Source organism: Xenopus laevis, chromosome 7L (assembly GCF_017654675.1).
Source record: "Xenopus laevis strain J_2021 chromosome 7L, Xenopus_laevis_v10.1, whole genome shotgun sequence".
Classification (NCBI taxonomy): Eukaryota; Metazoa; Chordata; class Amphibia; order Anura; family Pipidae; genus Xenopus; species Xenopus laevis.
In genome coordinates this window covers 121,151,858-121,175,594 of record NC_054383.1, presented here as the reverse complement: position 1 = coordinate 121,175,594, position 23,737 = coordinate 121,151,858, and positions in this window count along the sequence as shown.

Here is a 23,737-nt window from a genome sequence, read left to right as displayed (position 1 = left end):
GGAAGGGTCCAACATGCCAGAGAATGGTCCAGGAAAATATTATGAAGCTTATCTGGAGTATAATACCAAAACACTAAAATTTTAAATATGTGCTAAATTTGCTTGACGCATGTGACCATCTTCCTGGCATTTTCCCGGATATTTTTCCAGTCTGCCTCAAACAGCTGGTTTTAGGGTGGACTCATGGCCAAGGACAATAGAGGATCTCTGTCTTCCTTTTGCTTCCTTGGACATTTTTAAAGGAGAAGGAAACCAACTGAAGCAGTTTATTGCCAATAGATTAGCCACAATAGAACAAGATATAACACTATATTTATTCTGTAGAATGCTTTACCATACCTGAGTAAAGAGCTCTAGAAGCTCTATCTGGTTAATTAGGATTCAGCTGCCATATTAGTTTGGTGTGACATCACTTCCTGCCTGAGTCTCTCCCTGCTCACTCAGAGCTCTGGGCTCAGATAACAGCAGGAAGTGGAGGAGGGAGGGGAGGAAAGGGAGGGGGAGAGAGGAGCAAACTGAGCATGCTCAAGCCCTAGAGGTTTGTGCTGAAAAAAAAGTCTGATACAGAAGCCCATGTGAATACAATTGAAGGAAATAAATTCTGTGTTTCTTTTGACAGAGGACACAGAGCAGCATTACTGGTATATATATATATATAGTGAATAAAGTACCCCCTCTTGTAAAATATAAGGATATTATAAGTTACCGAGGAGTTTCATGACCCTATAAAAACACGAGGCCGAAGGCCGAGTGTTTTTATACAGGTCATGGAACTCCGAGGTAACTTATAATATCCTCATATTTTACAACTGGGGGTACTTTATTTATTATAATACACAAATTTTAGTGAGTCATGTGACAGAAATTACATCACTACTCATCGTTTATAACTGATGACATCACTACTCACCGTTTATAAGGATATAATTTACAAGATATTCATGGCTTTTGTGTATTATATATATATATATATATATTCTCACAAAACTGGAGCACTCATGCATGAAAAAACAGCTACCTGGGTGCAGTATTCAAAGATTATGTAGACCAAAAATACTGTACAAAAACCGCACTCACAGGACTTTATACAGGTGCAAAAAAGATCTGTTTATTTTTTACGACGTTTCGGCTTCTAAAGTCCTATGAGTGCGGTTTTTGTACAGTATTTTTGGTCTATATATATATATATATATATATATATATATATATATATATATATATATATATATATATATATTTATATTTATATATATATATATATTTATATATATATATATATATATATATATATATATATATATATATATATATATATATATATATATATATATATATATATATATATATATAGACCTTTCTGATAAAGCTTATGTAATTGTAGCCTTTCCTTCTCCTTTAATAAAAAAGTGGCCACTTCCAGCAAATTTACCAACATCACTAAAAAATATAGACATACAGTATGACCTATTTATACCCACTGAATTTAAATTGACATAAGCGTAAGTAAGTTAACAAAGTTTCGGTAGGAAGAATGTAGTGTTAGAGAAAATGTGTTCTAAAATGTTTGCGCCAACTAATTATAGCTGCCAAAAGTATGCCAAAGTTCTTTTGCTGAGACATAATTTTTTTATTTTGATGAATACACATATTTTTTTTTTTTAACAACTGTTTTTATTTATTTTTCAGAGAACAAAACAAAATCAAATAGAGCAAGAAAATAATCTAATAGGAATTTGGAGGAGCACAGAAAAATTACATGAAACCGATATAGACTGTGAGCGAGACATTCACACATCTCCATCATGAATACACATATTTGTTATGAAAAAACGTCTGATGTATTTGTGCAAAGTATGGCGGAGACTGTAAAAGCAAAAAAAAAGTGTGCCCCACACCACTCTCTCCATCTGCCACTAGTCCTAATTGTATACAATAGTGGTCTTGATGGATACACAACAAGAATAGGAGAACGACTGCTCCTGTTATTTTTATATATTGCACTTAGAGGTTACTGCTCAGCATCCATCAACCTGAACATTTGACATTGTATCACATTAGGACCAGTGGCATGCAGTAGTGGGGGCAATAAGAACCCTGCTGTTCCCCAGCAGAACAAAACACCCCATGTGCCATTATCCTTTTTTACTGGTAGGAGGAATTATTTAGGAATGACTTTGGTAATCTCTTTGTGGATGGAATCTACTATGTTTTAAAGAAGTCCTTAGGTGAGTGTGTAAAGGTGAGCGATCCTGTTGGTGAGGGAGTAAAAAGGTATTGGGGGATAGTAGAATTATTGAGGAACTACCCACCAAGTTTATGGATTCTCTACAACCTCTTAGAATAAGTAAAAAGGATTAGAGGTCAGAGAGCACAGGCAGCTGATTTGAACATGATTCAAGACACTCTATCAAATGCAGCTGGGGAACTGGAGCTTATAGCTTCTAAATTGTATGGAAAATGATTAATGTATAGTCGATAATTTATATCCTAAGTTATTCTAACAGAGTCCCTAAACCTGGTAGAGAGCCTTCTCCTTTGAGGCATGAAAGGATACCTTTAACAATGAAGAAAGTCAACTGTACAGGAATTCCTCCAGACTAAGAAGTGTGACAATTGTGCTTGAAAGTTAAGTCAGAGACAGGGGATTATGGGCAGGATTGTGCTGGGGTTGTGAAATGACATGGGGTCAATAGTAGAGGATAGAATGCAGTTATCATTATTCTCAATAAAGGAAAACTTTAGGGAAGCGAGACAGAAATTAGGAGTTACCTAGAAAAGATAGGTCAATAGTGCAAGTATCCCAAACTAGGGCTGTTTGCTGAGGATTAAATGAAAGAGAAGGATATCAGACAGAAAAAGTGACAAGGCGATCATATATATATATATATATGATATGACATACTGTATCTCCTGAAATCCTCATATTTTCCAACGGTTCAAAGATCCTCTGCTCTAAGCTTCTTTTCATTCGCTCTATAAACTGTTTTTCCAAAGGAGAAATGTAAAATGTAAATGACTCCTTTTGCAATTTCATGGCAAATTATAAAATGTTGTGTGAATTGAAAAATACGCACATTTCTATAATTTGCACTTTCTTTCCTGATGTGTTCAGTTCACTTCTATTTTATCTAACCTACATGACATTTTTGATTACAGGATTTGTGACCGTTCATTTATTTACCTTATTTTTATTATAATTAGAGTAAGTTAAATACTGCAGAAAGAGTTATTACGAGGCAGCATCCAGCAGGAAGGGCTGTATTTAGGTCCGATGCCGCCCTAAGCATCGGACCAAATTACGCCTCTACGTCGTGTGCGCTGACGTCACACATCGGCGAACAGATGTCACATGCCGGCTCACGGACATCGCGCGTCGTTAATGCTGATGTCACACATCGTGCGTGCTTACATCACAAGACATACTTATCAGCATGCCATGTGCGTGATGTCACTTCCGCATTCTTCCTCGGCCCCCTACCCCTCACCCCCTTAGCTCAGTCACCGGAATTCCTATGGAAATCCATGGTGGAGGGTGGGGACGGTTTAAAAAAAAAGATAGGCACCCCAGGGGCCTATATATATGTACGGCCCTTCCGGCAGGTTTGATTGGGTGCAGACCTACGTACAATTGCACCCCCTGTGCTCCCTGAGTTTTTTGGTATCCTATTACAAGTAAAACAGCTCTTCACCTGGATCCATGTTTGCAAACATGCAAATTAGTTTCCACTACGCTAATTCACTAAAATGCGAGGTTGCGTCCTGGGTGCCAAACGCTAGCGATACTTCTTCAGTGCGAGCATTTCATAGTGAAGATTCGCTAGTGTTCGTTGGTGCCTAGCAAAAATTTGCTAAAGACATAAAAGTTCCTCTAATGCCCTAGAAATGAGCCCACCCTAAAATATATGTGGCATGCCCATCAAATGTGTTAAAAAAAATGTTCACACAAAAATCTTTAATAGGTCAGTAGTGAGGGGCGAATTTGGGGCATTTCACCGAAAAATTCGATAATTTCATGCGAAATTCACGAAACGGCAAAAAATTCATGAAACGGCGCTGGCGTCTTGTTTTTGAAGCCAGTGTCCATTTGTTTTTGACACCGGGCTATGTCGTGAAACGCGGGAATTCGCAGCAAATTCATGCCTGGCGACTAAATTCGCCCATCACTATACGCCAGACTTTTGAAGGCAATCCCGCTTTAAAAATAGAAAGTAGCTTGCATTTTTTACACTTTTTATGACATTCCGGGGTACAGTATATGATGTCACTGACATCAGATTGAGGAAGATGTAGCTTTGTTTCAGCAGCTCACCGGGTCTGAGGTGGCGAGAAAAACGCTCAAAAGTGGTGACGTTCTGTAAAATCCGCAATTTTGTGAGTTTGCGGAGCAACGGCCGTTCGCCAAAGTGATAAGACGCCTGGCGATAGAGTGCGAACAAACGCTATCGACGGTCTCTTTCGCTAGCAAATTGTTGTCTGCGCCTGTTAGTAAATTGGCGATATCCCTGCGGATGGTATTTCTGGCGAAAAGTCGATAGCATTAGCCATTTCGCCCTTTAGTAAATCTTCCCCATAGACTCAATTTTAATCAAATAAGTTAATTTAATGTTTAAAATATTTTTTAGCAGACTTACAGAAAGATCCCTGCTGTATAACATGCCCCTTACCTGTACAAGAATACAGGAGAAATGGGGAAAACAAAGAGTTTTATTAAATATTGAATCAACTAGGTGCACATATCAGATGACTCTTCAATCCAATCTGCTATGAACCGAAAAATAGCTGAAACCCATTTTGGAGCATTTATGATGAGCTGACATCCTACGATGCCAAGTAGAGCTCAGCCATCTCTATTCAGGCCGCTCCAACTGTGCATAAATAAAATGTTGAGCGAAACTTTTGCGCATTTGCCAGAACAACTCGTGCTTTTATAAGTGCAGTTTGCTCTTCTGAGGATGTCCCTTGGTATGCTCTATGCCAAAGACCTATGGAAAGGGTCAGGAGCATGCTGGGAAGCAGCATCAACACCAGCTATTATTTTACGTCCATGAAGTGTGCAATATTAAAGTTATTTGTAAGAGATTGCTGGAAATGAAGACATTCATGTGATGATTCAGCTGTTTTTTTTTCAGTGTATATATACATTTCACACATTCATTGCTGAATTATCTCTAAAACATGGTTTAAAAGGGATTCTGTCGTGATTTTTATGGTTTATTTTTTATCTATAAATTACATTGCAAATAGTTTTAAATGTTATTATTAAACCAATAAATGTATTTTTTTAGCCATAATATTGGTGTGGAGGCAGCCATCTCAGTGCATTGTGCCTGATTCTGAGGTTTGAGAAGGAGCTAACACTTCAAGATGGAACTGCTTTGAGACAGCTATTGTTTCTCCCTTTCTGATTTCAATGCGACCCAAGTCATGTTCTACCTAGTGGTAGACATGAGAATAGCACCCAAGCAGCAAAAAGCAGGGTTTCAGCAATGCTAACAAATGCAGGCCCAGATTTGTGGAGAGGCCTCCAGGGCCTAGGGGAGCAGGATTTTAGGGGGCAGCATGCTGCCCAACTACATACCACACGAATAAAAGCAAGGAGACGGCGGCGACAAACTACAGCGGGCCTAGGGGCACCAACTATGTAAATCCGGTCCTGAACGAATCCATCAGCACAGGTGTCAGGTAGCTGCTATCTGGTTAACTGCCCATTGTGCTGTTGATAGGCTGCTTATGGGCTTCTGGAGTTGGGGAGGGAGGAGGTTGACATCACTCCAACTTGCAGGGTAGTAGTAAAGAGTGACTGAAGATTATTAGAGCACAAGTCACATGGTTAGGAGCACCTGGGAAATGAACATTACAACTAGCCCCATGCCAAATTTCAAAATTAAATATAAAAAAATCTGTTTGCTCTTTTAAAAAATGGATTTCAGGGCACAATTCTGCTTGAGCAGCACTATTAACTGATGCATTTTGAAAAATCACAATGACTACACAACTTATCAGCAGTCAAAAGCAATATTTTCTTTTCAGTTTATTTGAGATGCGTGGGTATGCTGCTGTTTAATAATGTTAATCATGCAGTTGCTGTTTTCTGCATTTCCAAGACTATCTATCCATTCCGATCTCTCAAAAAAAAAAATAAGAATGTAGCAATGAGAATATTTAATAATGGCTTTCCCCTCATCTGTCATTCTTCCTTACAAACAAGACCTTTAGAGCAAGGCCTGTTCAATAAATCAGAAACCTTAAAGAAGGACTGCCTTGCAATGCATAGATAAGATATGATTTATCAAGGGGCTCTAGTTTATAAGCTACTGAATCTATAAAGAGCCTGGAAGTCAGGTGGGAATTACAATGAGAATATGGAAACAAAACATGGAAATATTAATAAGAAGACAAAGAATAGAAATATATAGAGCATAAATAAGGTCTAGAATGATAATAATGATGCAGTGTGAGTGTGTATGCATACGCATGTGTGTGTCAGCCTGTGTATATGTTTGTGTATGAGTGTGTGTTCACATAGCACAGTCTAGTTTTGGGTGGGGGGGTTATTTATTAAAGTTCAAATGCCAAAAAAACATGAATGACATTTTTCAGGATATATTATTATTTATTATATAAAACTCTGAATCCAAAAATCCAGCAACTCAGACCTGCCAGGGTTGTATAAAAGTACGATTCAAAATTTTCATGGTTTTTTGGAGTTTTTTTTTTTTGTTTGCATGGGAATTTTTCGGGAAAATGTATTGATAAAAAAGGGGAAATAGCCCATGCAGATTTGGTCGGAGTATATTTAAAAAAATAATGGGATATTTTAGGATTTTAACTAAATAACACCCTTGGTGTCACCTATAGGACAAAATGCTGGACAATGTGATACCAGATATTAGGGTATGATGTATGTGAAAATTATATATATATATATGGATATATTTTTTTATGATATTGAGTTAGAGGGCACAAAGTTAGAAATATAACAAACCATACGCCAACTTTATCCACAAAGCCAAAAGGTTAGCCTAAGGATGCCTTGAGGGTTGAAAATGAACAAATTCTTTGAGTAGATATTGTAGATGCATGGGATGACTAGATGAGCCGAGTGGTTCTTATCTGCTGTCAGATTCCGTTCTTCTGTATGCATGTTAAACAGAGATGTTATTTATTCATGGATTCTCTAACAGGCCATGTTGTTCTCTTGCAGAAAAAATAACTCTTTGTAAACTCTTTGTAAATATATGTTTGAACAGACGCTCACAGGTAGGATGTCTCACATTCCGTCTGAGGTTTTGAGAAGACCAATAACACTATAAAACTTGCTTTCATATGAGATCATTTGTATCATGATGTTTCCCATTTTAGAATACTTATTTAGTATAAAGAAGTTGCCTCCTGTTCTGCAGGGATATTTATATAAATCATTTACTTGTATAAGATCACTGCCTTTTGAATTCCTCCTTACAACTAGAATCCATACAATAGGAGCCTGTCAGGTTCTGCTGAGATTTGAGCTAGGGACCTTTGGGTTTCTTGCTCAATACCTTAACCATTTGGCCAGCTGCCTGTAGGGTTACTTGCTATATGTTTCCTGGTCTCTGCAGCCTCAGCCCAGCAGCAGCCTGATATAATCAGCCGATCAGGGCTGACTCTGCCCTGTATAAGACCAACCCTCCAAACACTCCTTGCCTGAGCACTGATTCCCATCATAGCAGCGTGGCATTGTCCCTAGCTACAGGTTCCTGTTCTAGCCTCCTTCCTATTCTGCCTTGCCTTGCTTTGTCTTATCTTGTCTGAACTCTTCCCTGTCTTGTCCTGCTGAGCTCTGAATTTTGTCCTGTCTTGAAATGCCTTACCTTCCCCTTCCAGTTCTGCTTCGGTCCTGCTTTATACCTTGATCTTTCCTTGCTTAACCTTGCCTTGACCTTGCCCTGCTCAGCTTTGTTTTCTATTCTGAATCTTGCTCTGCTCCTCACTCCAAACATGATCTTGCCTTAACCTTATTCTGCCTTTACTTTGACCTGACCTTGCATTTCTGGTTTCTGCTTCCTGTTATGACCTGTACCCTGTCTATATCCTCTCTTGTCTCGCTCTGCATCTTGCCCTGCCTTTTCCTCCCTCTCCTTCTATCTGCTCCAGTCCTCTCCTGCTATCCTCTCCAGTCCTCTCCTGCTATCCGCTCCAGTCCTCTCACTATTCTACTCTAGTCTCCTTCTGCACTCTATGCCCAGTTTGATCTAATATACTCCCGCACCTTCCTGTCCCATCCAGTCTGTTCCTGTCCTGAGCTGTTGCCCTCTTCATCATGTCTAGTCCAGTCCTGATCTTCGCCCTCTCCATCCTGTTCCACTCTGCACCTGTTCCAGTCTGACTCATCGCCCTCTTCAACCTGTTCCTGCCTTCCATTTACTTGTTTCCTAGGCACATACAGCTCCTGCCTCAAGGACTCACCCTTCAATCATCAGTCTCCACAGCGCCCCCTAACTAATCCTTGACAAAACCCCATAGTGCCTAGAGATACACAAGAACTATTACAGTTGAGAGATACAGTATGCCCTTAATTCCTGCTTCCATTAGTCTGGGTATATTAGGGTATTATTTTTGAAAATGTGCACTGGGGTTTCTAGGAAGTCAGTGCCCCTCACCTTGAGAATGTAGGTGAAGGCACTTGGTTCCTTTCTCAATTAGACCTCAAGCCTTGGACACAAGCATGAGATTAGGGAGAACACCAGTATTTATGTACCTATACTTTCCTATGCTAAACTTACCCAATTCAAAATTTGGGCTTCAATGCAAATCGAAAGGAAATCAACTCAAAAATGCCGAAATGCCCACATGACATCACTTCCAGTGCTCAGCATCAAAATGATGTGTTCACTCAATTCTTCCTTAAAATAAAGCAAAAACCCAAATCATACAAATTTTTCAGATTTTTTCCTAAATTGCTCTATTTTCCTGAAAAGCCTGAATTTTTACGAATTTTGCCCGAATAGCCCAGAATTGATCGGATTTTCGAGCTAATTCTAAATCAGACCACAGAAACTTCCAAATAGGATAGGGGCCTCTGTCGCTGACTTATACACAACCTTGGCAGGTCTGAGATGCCAGATTTTCAGATTTTTGCTGCATCAGGCTGTAATAAATCTCAGAAAATGTGAGTTTTAAAAAAAAACAAAAAATTCGAGTTGTGCCCCAAAAAGCCTAACCAGAGTTTAGTAAATAAACCCCTTAATGTAAAAATTAGTAGAAAAGTCAAAAAGTAATTAGCTAAAGCTAATGAACTTCAAATTTGAAAAAGGTGCCTACCTTTTCTTTTTCTGTTTGATCATCAGTTGTGATCACATGTTGGCCCTAGGCAAACCATTTGGGAGGAAACTAAATACATGACCATGATGTGGTACCTTCTCATCGGATTTCCCATTCAACCTGAATGATATATTGCTATTATTGTGACCCAATAAATGGGCCAACAGGCTGGTGAATAGCTGATTCAGCTGGAGTGAGCCGTCACTCGCTCTTCACTCTTCTGTCGATGGTCTACTGGGAACTGCACCCTAGGCAGGTATCTACCTACTCTACCCTAGATCTGGCCCTGGAACACAATCTAAGAACAAAGCATAACGATATGAATATAACTGATCTTATATGAAATTCATTGATTAAAACTCATTAGAGCACTTAATTTTTGAGTGAGTGCATGGCTCACACAACCCACTATGTCACACCTATCATTACAAACGAAAAAGGTCTGATAATGATCTGTCTAAACAGATTGATATAATGGGACATAGGAAAGTCTTCTGAGCCATACATCTTTAGTTTGATTGATGGGGGGGAGGGGGAAATAACACGAGTTAGAGCTCATTTCTCTTGTTGTGTATTTGAAACTGACAGTTTCAGCTTTGACACTTGCAAATGTATTTTATCTATGAATGTTATCCATTCTGACAAGTCCCATTTTAAAATGAGTGGTCCTGTAAATAACCTTCACTCTGAGCCAGTGACTCTACTGCATTATATCTTACAGCCCTTTCATCCTAGGAAGCCTATCATTAGATTGTTTTCTAAAGAATGTATAATATGGGGTTGCGGGATTCTCACCACATTATTTTGCACTGTGTTATAGAACCTTTAAAACATAATTTATTTGGCTGTTTGATATGCTAATGCATTTAGAACATATATAAAAATCCATGTCGTTAAAAGTCATTTTAAACTCAAAAATATCCAAATTACAGCCTCCTAATATACTGTAGCTCTAAAGACCAGAGGTCATGTTTATGTAAATGGTGGCAGATGTGTTTCCCATCCTTGGTTTCTTACATGGTGCTGTATAAAGTTGACCTTCTTTCTACTGTATCGTTCCCTGACACAGAGATTTCATGCCGGCAGAGACAGGATCAACATATGGCTACAGAATACATAAGTCTCCATAACTGTGAAATGGGCAGATTAGTCTATGCTTAGGATAACCAGGCCAACACATTGGGCAATTTTCCACGAACACATTTCTTCAAAAGCCGTAAAACAACCATGAAACGTCAAGAAAACTGGGCATGAATCTTTCCTGTCTTTAAAAATGAAATATGACTTTAATCATTAGCATTCTGAAAGAATAAAATATTACAAATATCTTCTAAAATTTAAAGACAGTCCAATAACACAATGGGCAGATTTACTAAAGGGTGAATTGTCGCCAGCGACCGTTTCGCACCACTTTGCCAAGCGCAAATTTGTTACCACTCCGCTAATTCGCTAAAATGCGAAGGGCATAAATGCTGGCGACTTTTCGCTAATGTTACTTCTTCAGTGCGAGCATTTCATAGAATATATTCGCTAGAATTCGTTTAAGCCTAGCGAAAAGTCGCTAGTGGTCTTACGCTTAGATCAATTTGAATAGGTAGGGCAGGTACATTAAAGTTATATGTAAAGTGGCCACTTTTTATTACAAATGTCCAAGGAACCTTAATAAAGACAAAAGAGATCCTCTAATACCTTAAACATGAGTCCACTGTAAAATGAATGTTCCATGGCCCTCAAATGTCTGGGGGAAAATGTTAACCCAAAAAAGTTTGTTAGGACTTTTGCAGGCAATTCCGCTTAAAAAAAAAAAGTCGCCAGCTTTTTTTCAACTTTAATGTATTTTTGGCAGACAGGATGTGATGTCACTGACATAAGATTGAAGAAGATGTAGCTTCATTTTAGCAGTTCGCCTGGTCTGAGTTGGCGAAGTCAACTCAGGTGAAAGAGGTTACGTTCAGTAAAATCCGCACTTTAGTGAATTTGCGGAGCAATGAACATTCGCCGGAGTGAAATGTTGTGGTGATAGAGTGCAAACGGACGCTATCGACGGTCATCTGCGCCTGTTAGTGAATTGGCAATGCAGATTGGATTTCTCGCTAGCGATGGTCACTTTGCCCTTTAGTAAATCTGCTGGCTGATAAATGATTTTACCCCTTATAATTTTAATTTAAAAAAAAAAAAAAGTGGCATAATCGTGACAAAACTCGTGTGACTTTTTCTGTGACACATATTTATTAAAATTCTCGAATAGATTCATCTTGATTTTTCATGGAGAAAAATACAAGTTTTTTCACTGTGATACACACTTGGGACAGATTTACATATGGTCGAATATCAAGGGTTAATTAACCCTCGACATTCGACTGCCGAATGTAAATCCTTCGACTTCGAATATCGATGTCGAAGGATTTACCGCAAATAAACGGTTCGATTCGAAAGATTTTAATCCATCGATCGAACGATTTTTCTTCGACCAAAAAATTGTTAGAAAGCCTATGGGGACCTTCCCCATAGGCTAATATTGCACCTCGGTAGGTTTTAGGTGGCGAAGTAGGGGGTCAAAGTTTTTTTTAAAGAGACAGTACTTCAATTATCGAATGGTCGAAAATTCGAACGATTTTTAGTTCGAATCATTCGTTTCGAAGTCGTAGTCGAAGTAGCCAATTCGATGGTCGAAGTAGCCAAAAAAAACCATTCAAAATTCGAAGTTTTTTTTATTCTATTCCTTCACTCGAGCAAAGTAAATTTGCCCCTTGATGTTTTTTTCTACAGCTGGGATAAAAAAAAAAATTAGCATCACTGGAAAATATGCAAAGCCATCGAAAAATTTGCGAAATAGCGAAATTTCTATAAAATGCGTTGAAGTCAATGTTCAGTATTTTTCTATTTCTCTCGATCAATAAATTGGCGTCAATGGGCATATTTTCTCTTGTATTTTCTTGCACCAAATACATTGCAGTCAATGGGTGTAAAAATCAATGTGTTTTTTCCTGGTGAAACAAAACGCATGGTGCAATTTGAGAAATTTGCTCATCATGCATATATGCGACTTACCAAGTGGAGATACTTTGTTTCACAAAACTTTTTATATAAATCTCTAGTTGAGTTTTTATCCTCTCCTCGTGAGTACACTTTGAATAGAAAGTAACATAGTAAATTAAATTGTGTGAGCTGCACATATTTCTTGCACAATTTTTGCAAGAACTGTATTGTAAATTAGTCAAAGGATATTGTGTACACTGACTGCTTTTATTGACAGCACATACCAAACATCCAACATGAACTTTTCTCTATTAGCCCTCACCTAATTATTTTTAGTTTTTTAATTTAATTTACTGTTTAGCTTAATAAATAACAATATATAGATAAATGTAACCAAACTCAATGGGGCTCATTTATCAACACTGGGCAAATTTGCCCATGGGCATTTACCTAAAGCAACCAATCAGTGATTAGCTTTTTGAAGCTAGCTGCAAGCAGAACAATGAATGCAGCAATTTGATTGGTTGCCATGGGTTACTGCCCATGGGGAAATTTGCCCAGTGTTGATAAATGAGCCTAAATGAGTTCAAGTCAAAAAGGAGAGGATATAAATTCACTTAAAGACTGTAATTTTATGCTCATTAAAGGAACAGTAACATGGCTGCCCCCATGGATAAACAGCAGCTTGTTTATGTAAACTATTGTAGAGTTTCTGAAGCAAACAGATCAGTTTTACCCGTGCAGGGCAACACTACACTATAGTGCCATTATTTTGAAACGCTTTCAGTTTTTGGTGTTACTGTTCCTTTAAACTCCGCAGACAGCCACGGTTTCAAAGAACAAATACAATCTTATGTTTTACCTGCAAGAACAACAATCCTTTAATTTTTATTGCTGGAGTTTGCCGTCTATAAGAATTTCCCACTTTTTGACTTTTTAAAGGAACAGTAACACCAAAAACTGAAAGTGTTTTAAAGTAATGAAAATATTATGTACTGTTGCCCTGCACTGGGAAAACGGATCTGTTTGCTTCAGAAACACTACTATTGTTCATATAAACAAGCTGCTGTGTAGCAATGGCAGAAATTGAAAAACGGCTGTATGGCACAGGTTAAATGATGGATAACAGATAACACCATTATGTTCTACAGAGCTTATCTGCTGTGTAACCTGAGCCTTTTCTTCTTTGAATGGCTGCCCCAATTGCTACACAGCAGCTTATTTATATAAACAATAGTAGTGTTTCTGAAGCAAACACAGCAGTTTTAATAGTGCAGAGCAACACTGCATTATATTTTTATTACTTTAAAACAATTTCATTTTTTGATGTTACTGGTCCTTTAACCATAATTGGTTGGATGCGGTATCACTAAGGCCTCATAAACGTGGTCAGAAGCGTGGTATTTGGGTTTATAACTATATCATAATTGTTATTCAGTCTTCAGCCTGTTAGAAAATTCCCCTGCACACTGTTTGGATTATGCAGTTCAGATTGTGCAGACTAAAGCAAAAACTTTGATTAAAGCAGGAATAAAGAGAGACGGGTCCCAGTATAAACTTAATGCCATTACACTTAGGCCACTAAGTTGTCTTGTCAGCTTTCCTTTTCTCTTCTGGTTTAATTGTCAGATCAAATCTCCTGTGCCATTAACTTTAATGCTATTAGATCAGAAATCTGTCATCCTGCATTCTACATAGGATTAATATCTGTACACCTGTCCCCTCCTAACAAGGTGCAACTGTCCGTATATGGAAGCTTTCTGGTCCATGAATGCTCCAGTGATGGAAATGCTCTCGCAAGCGGCAAAGCCACCAAGCAGGTGTTTCACTGCAGGCAGTCACTGGAAAACACACAGGCAGGAATAATGGGACTCAGAAACCATATTCATTAACCCCTTCACTGCAAAACAACAAGAAGTTCTGAAGAACTCTTTTTATATTGTTAAAGGGATACTGTCATGAGAAAATATGTTTTTTTTCAAAACGCATCAGTTAATAGGGCTACTCCAGCAGAATTCTGCATTGAAATCCATTTCTCAAAAGAGCAAACAGATTTTTTTATATTCAATTTTGAAATCTGACATGGGGCTAGACATTTTGTCAATTTCCCAGCTGCCCCTGGTCATGTGACTTGTGCCTGCACTTTAGGAGAGAAATGCTTTCTGGCAGGCTGCTGTTTTTCCTTCTCAATGTAACTGAATGTGTCTCAGTGGGACATGGGTTTTTACTATTGAGTGTTGTTCTTAGATCTACCAGGCAGCTGTTATCTTGTGTTAGGGAGCTGCTATCTGGTTACCTTCCCATTGTTCTTTTGTTTGGCTGCTGGGGGGGAAGGGAGGGGGGTTGATATCACTCCAACTTGCAGTACAGCAGTAAAGAGTGATTGATGTTTATCAGAGCAGAAGTCACATGACTTGGGGCAGCTGGGAAATTGACAAAATGTCTAGCCCCATGTCAGATTTCAAAATTAAATATAAAAAAATCTGTTTGCTCTTTTGAGAAATGGAAGAATTGCAGAATGCTGGAGCAGCCCTATTAACTGATTCATTTTGAAAAAATCTATTTTTCCCATGACAGTATGCCTTTAATGCAAATGGACAATTACTGAAAGACATTGGGGCAGATTTACTAAAGAGTGAAGTGGCTAACGCTAGCGACTTTTCGCCAGCATTGCCACTCACAGGGACATCGCCAGTTCACTAGTGAAACAGACCATCACTAGCGGTGCAGATTTTACTGAACGTTACCTCTTTTGCCAGAGTTGCCTTCGCCATCTGAGACCAGGCGAAGTGCAATAAAGCAGCTAGATCTTCCTCAATCTTCTGTCACTTACATCATATCCTGTGAGCCGAAAATGCATCAAAGTTCAAAAAACGCTGGCGACTTTTCTTTTTTTTAAGCGGGATTGGCTGCAAAAGTCCTAACCCACTTTTTTGGGTAAGTGGTTTTCTCAATACATTTTATAAAATATGGAACATTCATTTTACAGTGGGCTCAGTGTAGGGCATTATATTAACTCTTTTGTCTTTATTAAGGTTCCCCGGACATGTGTAATAAAAAGTGGTGACTTCAAGCATTTGCACCAACATTTATAGATGTCAATACAACTTTAAATTACCCGCCGTATGCAAATTGACCTAAGCACAAGATCACTAGCGAAGTTTAGCTAGGCACAAATGAATTCTGGGGCATCTTCGCTATGAAATTCTCGCACAGCCGAAGTAACGCTAGTAAAAAGCCGCCAGCGTTCGACGCCCGGGACGAAACTTCATTTCTAGTGAATTAGCGTATTTGTAATGCATTTGCACCTGGCGAAGTGTTGCGTTGCCGTGCGAAGCTGACGCTGGCGAAAATTCTCCCGTTAGTAAATCTGCCCCATTGAATCTTAGTTGGAATTGTTCTTGAAGAATAACTAAAAGTAATCAAAAACAATGACGAAGAGCAAACTGTTTCTATTAACTGCATCATGAAAATTTTGATTAAGATTAAGCATTCCAAACAGAAGAGTGCCAAAGTCAATCAGTAACAGACCCTGGAAGAATAAAATTTAGACTGGCACTTCAGCACAAGTCCAGATTGTAAATAACAGGTTCACAGGAATCTTCATCACTTTGGTGATAGCGATATGGGAACCGGCGATGGATTCAACATATAAAACAGTAAATTAGCTGCAATTCCTTTTCCTGGCCGAATCAGTTCTCATCTGACACATGAAACCCGCAGCTACTTTGCATTCAATTAGTATGACTTGGTCAGCAAATTACTTCAATTGGAGTCAAGTTGTGACCCGTAAGTTGCACAGGTTTGTAAAGAAGAAAATGACAATTTTCTGGAACTGATCGTGCCTTTGGCTATATTTTGAAGGAGATTGAGAAAAGGTATGACAAGACGATGACACAAAAGGCAAAGAGGAGAGAATTAGTAGGGAAGGAAGGTATATTTGGCAGGGACTAAGGATGGGGGACTGAGGATTTTCAGGATTTGGAGTGTGTGCACCTATTTATCCCTGTCCTTATACTGTACATGTGTTTTAAGAGTATTTTTCTCATGGAAACTTTCTATTCGGGTCAACCAAACCATTGCTTTCTGTATTTACTCAAGTTTCGGGAAAGAGAGAGAGTCTGTATTAGAGTTGCCACCTTTCCTTGTCTGGAAAGCTGGACAGGGTGCTGGAGGTGACATCACAGGGTGTGGTTGTGATGTCATAAGGCAGGATGATGGCATGACGTTGTAATCAGCAATTGGTCAACTGCTGTGTCAATCTAGTGGAGTCCTGCCTGGTTTTCCTAATTTGGAAAACTAGGAAGGCAGTTTTGACCCAGGCAGCTCTTCTGAAACCCAGGCTGTCTGGGTCAAAACCGGACAAATGACAACCCTACAACCCTAAAGTATGTGACTACCAATATCACTCCAACATGAAGAATGGGTACAGACTAGTTGTAACTAGGAACACACCAAATCCAGGATTCGATTCAGGATTCGGCCAGGATTCTGCCTTTTTAGCAGGATTCGGATTCGGCCGAATCCTTCTGCCCGGCCGAACCGAACCCTAATTTGCATATGAAAATTAGGGGCAGAGATGGAAATTGCATGATTTTTGTCACAAAACAAGGAAGTAAAAAATGTTTTCCCCTTCCCATCCATAATTTGTATATGCAAATTAGGATTCAGCCGAATCTTTCGCGAAGGATTCTGGAGTCTGGCCGAATTCAAAATAGTGGATTCAGTGCATCCCTAGTTGTAAGATTCACTAGATCCACAGTCATTTCTACCAATTTTTGTTGCCTTGGCTTATCTTAAGAGCACAATTTAAATGTTTAATGAACATTTAGGTCCTTGTAGTGAAGCGAGTGGAGTGTGACTCGTTTATAAAAAGGTTGCCGTCAACGTGATGCTTAAGGCTGAACTGGAATACTGCTTCCTTTCACCCATGCACTATATATAGGGGGTGCGATTTGTCTCATATATAGTGGTTATCAGATTAAATCCATCCATTTGCTGATCTGATCTTGACTTCAACTATTCATGGGTGGCGATTGCTGCCAGAAATAGGAACATGTAGTCTTTAATAGTATCCCAGGATCAGTTCCATGTATTATACTTCAGAATACGCATGGCAGGATAAATGCATTGACAATCTCATATATAATAGCTCCCGGAACACATAACAGGATAATTATAATTCCAGTTTCATGTAGAATACTCCAGAACTCTGTTACTGTTTTCCTTAATAACACATCCTATAACATGTCTGGATAAATGCAGTTCCTATTCCACGTATTATTCCCCCAGAAAACATGGTAGGATAAATACATTGCAACCCAGTGTCAGTTTTATATAATTCCCATAAATACAAGGCAGAATACAGTGCTGGCTAGTGATGGGCGAATTTATTCGCCAGGCGTGAATTTGCGGCAAATTCTCACGAAACCACTGCAAAAATTCGCTGGCATCAAAACAAATGGATGCCAGCATCCATTTTTTTGGACGCCGGCGCATTTTCGCCAGCGAATTTGCGTCGGCGTCAGAAAAACAGATGCTGGCGTCAAAAATGGATGGCGGCATAAAAAAACTAGATGCCGGCGCTGTTTCGCAATTTTTTTGCCGTTTCACGAATTTCCCACGCATTTTTCGGCGAAGCAAATTCGCCCATCACTAGTGCTGGCTCCACCTATAATACAGTAAGGGGATACAAACACAAGATAAAGTAATTAAGGTACAGTATGCATAATTAAGACACTATGGGGCAAATTCATTGAGCGCCGAAGCGCCTAACGCTAGCGTCAATTCGCTAGCATTGGTCATTTTCGTTACTTCGCAAATTCACTAACGAACGCTGGCGTAAATTCGCTAGTGTTACTTCGCACCCTTACGCCTGGCAAATTTACGCTACGGACGTAACTACGCAAATTCACTGACGCGCGCAGTGTACTGAACGCTACCTTTTACGCTAGACTTCCTTCGCCACCTCAGACCAGGCGAAGCGCAATAGAGTAGATAGGGATTGTTTCAAAAAAAGTTCAAAATTTTTCTAAGTCCCAAAAAACGCTGGCGTTTTTTCTATATTATGGGTGATAGGCTGAAAAAGAACGAAAAAAATTTTGGGGCTCCCCTCCTTCCCCCCTACATTTCCTAACTCATGGCAACTTAACTATACAGTGGGCACATGTGTAGGGCAAAAAAAATAATTTTATTTGATGTTTTAAAGGTTTCCCAGGCTTTTGTAGTGATTCTACGTATTCCTCCATTGAAATTTGAATTTGGGGCCGTATGCAAATTAACCATCGCTAGCGTAACTTCGCTTCGCTTAGCGAATCAACGCTAGCGCAACTTCGCAACCTTACGCTACCCCTGTGCGCAACTTCGGATTTTAGTGAATTTGCGGAGCGCTGGCGAAACTACGCCTGGCGCAACTACGAATCTTAGTGAATTTGCCCCTATAAGTCTAATTTTTCTTCAACATCTTCAGTTCAGGCTACTTTCACAAAGCTTATGAGAATGCATGGATGTCTAGAGCATCAGCAGAGCAGGAACCTGGAAAATTGACCTCAAAGAACAGTGTTTCTCTGTAACAGAAGAATTTAAGGGACTGATACCAACCTGCCCACCACTAAGAAGCAAAATTGCACGTAACCCGTGAATGCTACTGAAAAGGGTAAGCTCATTTGCTAAAAAAAAAAGGATCATTTGTGCTGCAGACAAAGCAACCTGTGCTCGAAAATGCCAATATTCTATAAAGCAGAATTATTTTCCATAAAGATTATTATATTCCCGGAGAAATGCTTGATAGCAGAGCACCAGCACAGGGTGGAACATGTGAGCTACTAGTTTATAGGTCACGCAGGTGTTTCACTTTCCACTTGATTAAAGCCTATTTTGTTTTTTTCCCTACTTGCTCCAATCTGTGGTTTCAGCTGCTGTCTCACTGTTCACAAAGATGATAAATTGTTGAATATTTTCATGTATATATACAGATTTTGCCCTTCAGAGTCTTAGGTAAAAATCTGGAAAATTCCAACGAAAAATATTGGAAGCTGGCAAACACTTATGGTCAACTGATGGTATATTTTCAGTAATTATAATATTCAAGCTATTGTATTTATCAGTTAAAATTAATGATTTTTGTTGCAATCAAATTTTCTTGTGCAATTCAGTGTCAGAAAGTTCTTTTGTTAATACGCTCCTGATCGAGAGAAAAAATTGAGATATAAACTGAATCAGGTTAATACCAATTTTTGTTTTCTGCAATGTTATAATAAGCCTCAACCACCAACACTTTCTGGTTTCACCCACTTTAAAGCAACCACTTTAGTTGTATAATCACATTTACTTTACAGTGCTACGCAATATGTTGGCGCTATATAAATACATGTTAATAATAAAATAATAATAATAAAAGCTATTTTGTTTTTGGTATTTCCTGCTAATGACTTTTTTGATTATGCATAGATTTACCAAAGTATGTGGCCTGTAGGGACCCCAAAATGAAAATTGTGCATATAATTTTCCTGGGATGCCAATTCATTTTCTGAAAACACAGCTCCCTGTCTGTATAATGCATTTCATACAACCCAATCATATTTTCTATTGCTTCACATTATTTCATATATACAGGCATGGACATGTTATCCAGAATGCCCAAGACCTGGTGTTTTCTGGAAAGGGATCTTTCTGTAATTTGGATCCCTATACCTTAAATCTGCTAAAAAATCATGTAAACATTAAATAAACCCAATAGACTGGTTTTGCTTCCAATAAGGATTAATTCTATCTTAGTTGGGATCAAGTACAAGCTCCTGTTTTATTATTAACGAGAAAAAGGAAATCATTTTTTAAAATTTGAATTATTTGGATAAAATTGAGTCTATGGGAGACGGCCTTTCTGTAATATGGCGCTTTCTGGATAACAGGTTTCCGGATACCGGATCCCATACCTGTATTATTCTGCCACCATTTCTCAACCTGCTATTGTTCTTTACCTTAATTTTCTCATTTTGCTCATTTCCCCTTTTTCTTCTTCTCTCCTGTTCTTGGGAACCCTTTCTGATGCCTCCACCTTCTTTATCTGTCTAACATTTCTCCAGCTCTTTTCTACTTCTCTCCCAAGTAATCTCTTCTCTTCTTTTATCTTCTATATGCTCTGTTTCCTTGTGACTTTTAACCTCCCATTTCATTTGCATACAGAAGTATACAATAAATTACAATATTACAATAAAAAAGGTTCCAGGATCCAAAACGTTTGCATCCCTCCCCCATGGGGATGCTACTTCACAGAAGTGGAGACATGACATCTCTGTGCATCCCTTCCCAATTCCAGCACTGCCTAGCACAAATAAATAGACAATAACTGAGAAAATGGTCCTTTTGATTCCCTTTTTTCTATGGAATACAATACAAAATATGACCCTTTGAGACAGATTACATGCAGTGCCTCTTTCCTGTCTTTTTTTTATTGTTTTTGTAGCTATAACGTTTATATGAAGAGCCAGCACATATTGTACCTAAGAACCCATGAATTATATAACTTGTTAAGGGCTCTAGATATAACTTTGGGGAAAAAAAAGTTAGAGCGCTAGAGCTAAAGCGAACCGAAATGCATCTGTTCATAACAAATTCTACTGGTTTCTGCTACCCCTGAAAACTATTTATTATGCTTTTTAAATGCTTCCTGCATGGAACCAGACAGCTCTTTGTTAGCATTCCAATTTGCGCAGGGAAGATTATACGTTATAGAGTGACCGTTCTTTGGCCAGCCAAGTTAATTATTACCTTATTGATTGTCTTTTTGTCCCTGCGAAGAAGGTTGTAGCTGCCCAGCATTTCCTCATCATTTTCTAAACATCAAACTGTTTAATAACAGACAATGTATTATTCTGCAACATCACCTGCTGGTCCAAAGAATACGTACAAAGAGATTTTCAAGGCCTTGCCTTATACTCACCTTTGATGGCCTATACTAAATGATCTCTCTGAATTATTTGCATAGTGTCCATTAACAGACTGCAGAAATGACATTCTTTCAATTCAACAGAAAACTTGTTAAGCCAACAGCTATTACGATGTAAAACACAGATTAAGAAATAAATAAGAAAAATAATGTTATTTTCACCCAATATTGATTCCCGCTGACAGAAGAAAGGACTAAATTAGTCAAATGTTTGAAATATACACAAGGATCCAGTGGGCTTTCAATAATTCATAACAGGCTAACACACATTTAAGGAATGGTTTGTCACTTTCTGTCCCCATTAATTGAAGCAAAATAAAATCTGGTGCAATTACAGTCATATGAAAAAGTTTGGGAACCCCTCTTAGCCGGCATAATAATTGACTCCACTTTCAACAAAAAAGATAACAGTAGTATGGCTTTCATTTCCCAGGAACATCTGAGTACTGGGGTGTTTTCCAAACAAAAATTTTTAGTGAAACAGTATTATTCAGTTGTATGAAATTAAGAAGCACAATATTCTGGAATGGCCATCACAACTCCCAACTTGAATATAATCAAACATCTATGGGATGATTTGAAGCAGGCTGTCCATGCTCGGCAGCCATCAAATTTAACTGAACTAAAGAGATTTTTTATGGACAAATGGTCAAAAATACTGCCATCCAGAATACAGACACTCATCAAAGGCTATAGGAGGCGTCTAGAGGCTGTTACATTTGCAAAAGCCAATGATAAACAAAACGCCAAAGAATTAAGAAGGGTTCCCAAACTTTTTCATATGACCGTATCTAAGTAAAGGTTGTTCCATCTGTGTGTCTCCACCTTATAACAGGGACATAAAGTAAGAAAAAAAGATATATAGATGGCCTCAAGATATTTAAGAACATTGGCAAAAACAAAATGAGTAGCTTAAGCAACTTCTCCAGAAGCAACTTGAAGCTCGGGTAGTTAATTGGGTGCCCCCCATTTTAAAGCTGGAAGGAGTCAGAAGAAAAAGTCAAATAATTAAAAAACTATAAAAAAAAAAATGAAGGCCAATTGAAAGTTGCTTCGAATTACCCAGTCTATAACATGCTAAAAGTTACCTGTAGTTAAGGATAAAGTAGTGTTAGTACTCTGCCATCCCCAGAAATAACACCTGTCTTTGCATCATGGGAGTGGGACAATTCACAAATGCTACAACTTGGAGGGCTCCCACCTGGCACCACCAGCCTGCTCCCCTCCCACTGTCCTAGGAATTGCACCTCAGTCATGTCAAAGTGCCACTTCCCTGATTTGAGGGTAAATCTAACCTGCCTAACTCTCCCTACTACATTCCTGCTCATGTTCCACCCATGTTTACTAAACATAACTATGGCATCCAGATAAGGCTGGGCATACTAGCCTCAACAACATTTCTTATCAAAAAATGAACATTCCAGTCAGTATGAACAGACATATGAACAGACATAGAAGAGTAACTTATTAAAAATGACTTATTAAACTCCCAACCTGATTGGGCATAGTTCCCCAAACCACTGAAGTGACCCCATAAACACTTCTTGAAACAGATGAAGTCTAGTGCTCTAGATCAGTGCTGTTCAACTTCTTTGCTACTGAGGGCCGGAATTATTCTGTCCTACATGGTGGAGGGTCAATAATGGAAGCCAGTGATGACCACTCCCAGTTTTTAAACCACACACACTTTAAAACGACACCCATGTTACTGCAAGAACCGTTAAGACCATGTCCACATTAATGGTGGTAACACGCCAAAAGTACAAATGGTTGATGCTCACTGCAGGGATATTTCGTACCACTGATATGTGAAAAAAGTTGTCATATGAAAGCAATTGTTCAGTGTAAAAATAAAAACTGGGCAAAGAGTCTGTACAAAATAAAAAATGTATCTAATATGGTTAGTTAGCCAAAAAGGTAATGTATAAAGGCTGGAGTGACTGGATGTGTAACATAATAGCCAGAACACTACTTCCTGCTTTTCAGCTCTCTTGGTTTCCACTGATTGGTTACCAGGCAGTAACCAATCAGAGACTTGAGGGGGGGCACATGGGTCATATCTGTTGCTTATAAAATCTGAGCTGAATGCTGAGGATTAATTGCAAACTCACTGAACAGTCATGTACCATGTGGCCCCCCTTATAGTCACTGACTAACTCAGAGATCTGAAAAGAAGAAAGTAGTGTTCTGGCTATTATGTTATACATACACTCACTCCAGCCTTTATACAAAACATTTTGGCTAACTATATTAGAAACATTTTTTTATTTTGCACAGACTATTTTCCCTGTTTTTATTTTTACATTGAACTGTTCCTTAAAGGCCTACCCTTAAATCCACATGCCTTCTCCCCTGTGGCTAACACAGGACCCCAAGCACATGATTAAACACCTTAGGGGCCCCTAACAATAATTTATTTTCAAATAAACCCCTAAAACAAATACCAGCCTTATGTTCAGCAGGCAGAGCAGGGCACACACAAACAGAGTATGGCACACACAGGGAACT